The 7797-nt window shown below is 37.9% G+C and overlaps 1 protein-coding gene across 9 annotated transcripts in view; it reads right to left on the reverse strand.

The window, feature by feature from the left end:
* The window catches only part of Efcab11 (EF-hand calcium binding domain 11), a 188291-nt gene that overhangs the window by 169146 nt on the left and 11348 nt on the right, over window positions 1-7797 (reverse strand). The window lies entirely within an intron of this gene.

The raw sequence follows: 7797 nt of genomic DNA on the forward strand, positions 1-7797 counted from the left end.
CTTATATACAAAAAATAACAGATTTTTAATCTAAGGATCACCAAGATATCTTACCATCTAATGTATTATACATGAAATATTTAATGAGACTATACATGAAATAATATTTAACAAGATAAAAATACACTACCACCATGTTTTCTGCAATATGAAAATAGTTTTGGCTCGATAAGTGAAATATTCATTTAGTAAATAAGCCAAGCTTGGTGTTAACTTCTCAATGATCTCTATCAGGAATATAGTCTATGGAACTAATATTTACATAAAATTGGCCAAAAGAAGATTCCCAATTATTAAGTCTAAGTATGTAAAAGAAGCTATAATTTGCTTTACTAATCACATCTTACAAACATGTATTTTATATATATATATATATATATATACACACACACACACACAGAAATTCTTTTTACTTTTCTCCATTTTTCAATACTTTTTACATATAAATTTTCATACTATGCAAAACTAAAGAGAATAACATAATACATATATATATATCCAAAGAAACTACCCAAATTTAATAAATATTTCTACAAGAGAGAACAGAAAATGTGAATTGAAATTTTTATAAGAGTTTGTAAACAACTGGGAAAATTCTCCATTTAATTTTGGTAGAAGTCATTGGTAAAGCCATCTGGACCTACAGTTTTCTTTGTGGGAATGGTTCTGACTACAAATGTAATTTCTTTAACAGAGGTAGAACTATTCAGGTTCTTTTGAATGAGTGAGATCTAGTAACTTTTACTATCAGGGTATCTGGTCATTTCATCCGTGTTGTCAAATTGCTGACAAAGTTGTTCATAATGTACCCTTTATTATAGGCAGCAAAGTTAGAAATGAATACACAATCAGAAAGGGATTGGGTCTCAAGGAAGTCAGTGAAAAATAAAGACATCAGAATTGTGGCTGGAGACATGTCTACAGAAGGCCGGGCCTCAATAAAGATGCAACGGCCAGGCCTACGTGCCTTCCTAAGGGAAAAACAATGCATTGAGATTATACTGTAATTAGCACCACCTGGTCCAGGAAGTCCAGTTAGGCATCAGTCATCCAAGCGAGTGACCAGTGCATATGGACCCATCCTTATCCAAAAATGTCTTTGTTCTTTCCAATACCCTTGCTACATGACTTGTTTCCCTTCTGGATCAACATCAGCAAAGCTAAGCAGCTATACCTGAAATCCTATAGGCTGATTATAGTTGACCCATGCTGTACCCACAGTATGACTTTGCTATATAAACCACCCCTGACCAACAGCTTCAGTGGCCACCCCATTAGGGACCCTTCCAGGAAATCCAGCTATGCTTTTCTCCGCATTTCCAATTCAACTCTCCTAACTTCTTCCTTTGGTTCACAACTTTATTCCTCAATGTTGTGGGACCAGAAAACAGCACATTTGACATCTACCAGGTTGAGAGTTATAGTTCTCTTATGTCACCCTCATTATTCTTTAAATAACTATAAGAACTACAGTCATCTCACCTCTCTCATTTCTAATACTGGTAACTTGTGTCTTGTTTCTTTTTCTTTTTCTTTTTCTTTTCCTGCTGGTGGGTAATAGTTTCTCAGTTTTACTGAGTCACTCAAAAACATTCTTGTTTTTCTCTTCTCACTGAATTCCACTTTAATTTTTTTTCCCATACTGGGAATTGGGTACTCAGTATTCTACTGGGCTGAGTCCCCAGCTATTTTTGTTTTTGTTGTTGTTGTTGTTATTGTTTTTACGAGACAGGGTTTCATTAAGTTCCTAAATTATCCAGACTGGGCTCAAACTTGTGATGCTCCTGCCTCTTACAGACATATGCCACCACACCAGGCTCCATTCATTCTTTTCTTCCACTTATTTTACTGTTGCCCTTCTCCAGGATCTAACTGGGGGCCTCAAGCATGCCAGGCAACTCTTTCTCACCCCCAGCCCAGCCTTTCTTTCTGTAATTAAAAGCAGAATCTGAGGCCAATCAGCTTCTTTTATAATGTAGGAATTTTAGTGCTACTACTTCCCAAGAACAAATGCACCCACAAAATCGGAATTATTATCTTTTCATTTTAAGTCAAAATTATTTTCTGATTTTTCCTTTTTCAAAGACCTGTGAATGACTTAAAATGTGCTTAGTTTCCACATATTTGAGTCTTTCCCGGGTATCTTTTACTATTGATTTCTAATATAATTCCATCACAAAGAACATAATTTGGAATGTGTTGGTATGTTTAGTGGCTCAGATGGTGATCGATATTATTAAAGTGCAAACTTGCAAAGAATGTGTATTCTGTTGCTGAGTGGAGTGCTCTATAGATGATAATTAGGTCAAGGTGGCTGATGGTACCATATTGATTATATGTCTACTTCCTTTATTATCGATAGGGATGTTGCAACCTCCTACCACCACTGTGGATCTTTCCATCTTTTTCAGTTCTATCATAATTTCATTTCATTTTGATTTCATTATTAGGTGTGTACACATTTACAACTGCTTCATCCTCTTGATGAACTGACCACTTCATCTTTATGAAATGATCTTTTCTATTCCTGGTAATTTTCCTTCTTTAGAAGCATATTTCATCTGATATTAATAAATGTACTCCAGCTTTCCTTTGATTAGCATTGGTACAACATATTTTCTTACCCTTTTGTTTTTTTAACATATATATTGAATGTATCTCACCCAGTCTGGCTTCAAACTCATGGCAATCCTCCTGCCTCAGCCTCCCAGGCGCCAGGATTACAGGCATGTACTACCACAGCTGTCTGTGCCTTTATAGAGTAAGCTTTTTGCCAGGTGTGGTGACACATGCCTGTAATCTCAGGACTTGAGAGACTGAAGCAGGAGGATTGCTGTGAGTTTGAGGCCAGCCTAGGCTACATATTGAGTTATGGCTAGCCTGTACTATATAACAAGACCTTGTCTCAAACACACACACACAAACACAAAATAAATAAATAAAGTGGGCCTCTGGTTTTTGGGTTGGTTTTTTTTTTCTTTTTTTCTTTTTTTCTTTTTTTTTTTTTTTTTTTTTTGGTACTGGGGATCAAACTCAGAACCTTGCGCTTGCAAGGCAGGTGGCAGCACCACTGAGCTAAATCGTCTGCCCAAAGTGTGCTTCTTGTAAGCAACAGAGATTCAGGTCCTGCTTGTTTATCCATCCTGACAATATTTGTCTTTAAATTGGGCTATTGGTATCATTTACATGTAATGAAAATATTAGATTTACATCTATCATCATTTTTTCTATTTGTCGATTTCTATTCATCCATTTTCTTCTTTTGAATCAAGTATTTTATGGTCTCATCTCATCTTTAACTCTATGTTGTATTCTCTTAGTGGCTGCTTTATTTCACGTCACATCACTAAAATAACACTGTGTATCTTCAGGGGATATTATATCACTTCAGGTATATGAAAACCCTGTCTACTACACTTGCACTTTCAAAGGTATACTTGCATTTTTTCCACTAGCTGACTTTATTTTTTTTTCCAAAGGAGTATTTGATTCATTTAGTAAATCAGGAAAATGAGGAAAGTGGGACAGTTGGTAAGGACTGTGGGCACAACCAGGGAGCCAGGATGCTGGGGGAATGTCAGCTCAATCAGCTGCCCGCCACCCAAGAGACCCAGTGACCTGCAGAGACATCATCTGGATTCAGTCTTTAGCTGGATGTAATCACTCATTCAGTCATTCAACAAATATTCACTGAGCAGCCTACTGCGCACAGGCCTATGCCAACTGTCTCTGACACATTTAATTCATGACATTAAAACTACAGTTTTGGCCTTTGTCCATCATCAATGATAGCTCCTCACCGCAAAGCACAAGTGGGTTTGGCCTCTTCATGTGAAGTCAATAACTGTATAGCAAAAAGTACAAAAACTTACTGCAGGCAGACACTGTTGGCCAAGGGACTATCCCATGTGTGCAAGGAAGAATCTGATGGATGCAGAGAAGAGACACAGCAGAGAACTAATCACAGCCAGCCATGCGCTAGCACAAACACCCCAGCAAACCAATTCAGAATGAGTCCCATTCAAACAATCTTTCTAAAGGTTTCTTCGTGATATTTACAATTTCAAAGTAAATTTACTTTATCAGCAGTAGGGAATCCTGTATTTCATAATGTGCCTCAAGGTGCATTTATTTACCTGAGTCCCTCACACTTATCTTTCTTTATGGCACAGTAGTACTCCAGTGTATATAAATACCACCTGTTCATGGGCACCTAGGCCATTTCCAAGACTTAGCTATTATAAATCGCTCTGCTATTAACATGGGTATGCATGAATCCCTGTGATATGATGACTTTAACTCTTTCAGGAAGATACCTAGAAGGGGAACAGTTAGGGCAAATGGAATTTATTAGTTTTTTGAAGAATCACCACACAGATTTCAATAGTGACTATACTAGTTTACATTCCCACCAATAATGTAGATTTCCTTTCTTTTCCCAAATGCATGCCAGCATTTGTTATTATTTGATGACTATGGTGGATTAACTAAAGGTCAATGCCCATTGTAACGCCCAGCTGAACTGAATCGGCGTGGTTAGGCATGGAAGATCCACCTGAGAATTGTTGCCAATGGCCATAAAAAGAGAACTGGAGAGGAACACTGAGGGCTGTTGACTTTTTTAGGAGAAGCTTGCTGCAGCTGGTTTTCCTATGCAAACTTGGCTGTTCTCATCAGAGGAGCTTGGGGCCCCACTGTCGCTGGGAATGGCTGTTGTTGTCAGGGGAGCTCTGATTCTCACCAGGAGCATCACTTTCTGACTCCAATGTGGATCCCTCAGCCTGGTGGCACTCATCCCACTGGCATAGGTTTTCTGCTTCCACCACTGACCTTTGGGCCCTTCAGGTGCAATATGGACAAGCATAAGACACTGCCTTAGGCTCTAGGCCACTGGCTGGACTCATGGAGGACACTGCCTTGGACTCTACGCCTTTAGCTGGACTTGTGTGGGACAATGCTATGGGATCCAGGCCCTTGGCTGAATTCTTTGGGAGTCTAGTGTGCGGTTAATCTCTTCACTCCTCTGTTTGATTTTTTGGGTAAATATCATAAGATATTCCTATAAATTATGTGTCCTGTATTAAATGTATTTCCTTGCCAAAACCCTGACTACACCAATGATAGTCATTCTTTTTGGAGTTGGGTGGTTGTTTTCATTTGCATTTCTCTAATGGCCAGTGATGGTGAACATTTTTCATGCATCTACTGGTCATTTCTACTTTATTGAGATGTGTGTATTCATTTTGTTTGCCCATGTTTTGAATGGACCTTTTATTTAGGAGAGTCTAATTTTGGGGGTTCTTTATATATTTTAGAATGTTAGTTCTCTGCTGAAAGGCTGGCAAAAGTTTTTTTCTCATTCAGTAGGTTGTGTCTAAACTCTGTTGGTTGTTTACTTTGCTGTACAGATGCTTTTTAATTTATTATGATCAAATTCACTGATTCTCAGTATTTTTTGTGTCATTGAGGTTCTTGTCATAAAGTCCTTGCCTATGCCTATGTTTTCAAGAGTTGTATGTATTTTTATCTTTTAGCAGATTAAATGGTTCTGTTTGAACATTTAGATCTTTGAACCACTCTGATTTTAGCTTAGTGCACGGGGAGATATATGGGTCTAGACTCAATATTCTACCTGTGGATATTAAATTTTCCCAGCACCATTTATTAAAGAGGTCATCTTTCCTCCAATGTATGTGTTTGTCCCTTTTGTCAAAGATCACATAGCTGAATGTGCGTGGAATTGTTTCTGCTTCCTCTATTCTGTTCCATTGATCCACATGCCTGTTTCTATGCCAGTACCATGTAGTTTTTATCACAGTAGCTTTGTGGTATAACTTCAAATCTGGAATTGTGATGCCTCTGGCTTTGCTTTTGTTACCCAAGACTGCTTTTGCTCATACGTGTGCCTTCAGATGAATATCCCGAGAAAGATATCTAAACAGTATTCTGGCCAAGAAAGCATAATCTTAACCTAGTATCTTAATTACTTTCTCATTGCTGAGACAAAACACTTAATACCCACAAGTTAAAGGAGGAAAGATTTATTTTAGTTCACAGTTCATAGAGGTTTAGATCCATAGTCAGCTGGCTCCAAGGCAGGGCAGCAAAGCAGGAGAAAATGTTCATGGCAAGGCAGGCAGGAAGCAGCATACAGTCAAATGAGGAGAAAGGACAGATATATATACAAGCTTCTAGGCCACACCCACAGTGACCCACATTTTCCTTCCAGGCTTCACCTCCCAACATCACATCCAGCTATAAACCCATCAGTGGAGCAATCCAGTATCACAAACCCATGATCCAACTACCTTCTAAATGCCTCACCTATGAGCACACAAGGCTTTGCAGAGACATGTAGATATAAGCCATAAACCTACTCACAAAGTACATCAGCCAAAGAAAATGAGTTATGTTCTTTAAAAATAAAAAAAAGTGAGAGGTGTCCTATATTCTTAAAAATATTATAAAAAGGGAAATAGGCTACCAAAACATTCCAGATTAATGAAGACTAAAGAAACATAACAGAAAAACTAATTTATGCAGTAAAAGGTGAAATTTACTACTAAGGACATTAATAGGTCAAATGACAAAAAGATGGAATATAGATGAATAATTTGATTAAAAATATGATATCAGAATAAATTCATGAAGTTGCTAAGTATACTATGGCATGTAAATGCAGGTGAAAAAGTAAATGGGGAAAATATTAACAACAAATGAGTTGGGGTAAAGGATATATAGCTATTCTCTATACTATTTTATTTCTCAATGTTTTCTAACTTTTGAATGATTTCCAAAATAAGGTAATTTTTGAAAAGCAGACCAGCATACTCTGGATCCTTATCTTTTCACAAAAAAGGTTTTTCTCTCTCTCCCTCTCCAGATAAGGGCAGGCAGTACAGGGCATGAGCTGGATGGCTAATATAAGAGATGACCACATGCTTACTCATAACACGATGTGCTGGAGGACGCTGGCCTTTGTGGGACGTTTGCATATTTTTTCCATGGACCCACAGATCCTGTGAACCTTGGCTCACCCCAGAAACAAAGGCTAAGGCCCTGATTGTACCAATGGGCAAAACAGCCAGTTTTAGAAGATCAGCTTACCCCTAAAAGTGTGGACAAGACAAAGACAGTGAGCTGAGAAGCTCATCTTCCAAGCTTCTCCCGGCCATACACTTCATGATTCAGCAATATTATTATTAAATTTCTGCTTTGTATTACTTTTGTTTTCTGAGTTCCTCATTGTGCACCAGAGGGTTCTTTGGTTTCAAGTCAGCTTTGCTTCATCTCCAGCATTCCTGCCAGGGTGAAGGGACAAAACCAGGAAAGCAGAGGGTCTCTGAGAGGACTCTGCCTCCCAGACCCTGGACTGATGCAACATTTCCATTCCCTTTCCTTCTTCATTATATCATTCTATTAAGCTTAGAAACATGTCCTTCCACCTCTAAAATAAAGATCAAACAAATCATCTCTTGATCCACAGGCACTCCAGACTTACTTAAACACGTATCTACTCACTTTGTTACATTTTATCACTCTCTGTTTATCCTCAGCCCAGTCCAGCCAGTCTGTGCCCCACTATATACTGAAACTGTTCTTGTTAAAAATCATCAAACACCTTCAAGTCCAATCGATACTCCTCAGTTATGCTACTTGACCTTCCAGCAGTATTTTTAATTTGTTCTCTGATTAAAAACTTATTTGGCATAATTTAGATATACATAATGATCACATTCACCATATGGAATTTGTTCCTGTACATGGTATATCTTTTTTTTTTTTTTTTTTTTTTTT

This window comes from Fukomys damarensis, unplaced genomic scaffold (assembly GCF_012274545.1).
Source record: "Fukomys damarensis isolate Sample0158 unplaced genomic scaffold, DMR_v1.0_HiC HiC_scaffold_21, whole genome shotgun sequence".
NCBI lineage: Eukaryota > Metazoa > Chordata > Mammalia > Rodentia > Bathyergidae > Fukomys > Fukomys damarensis.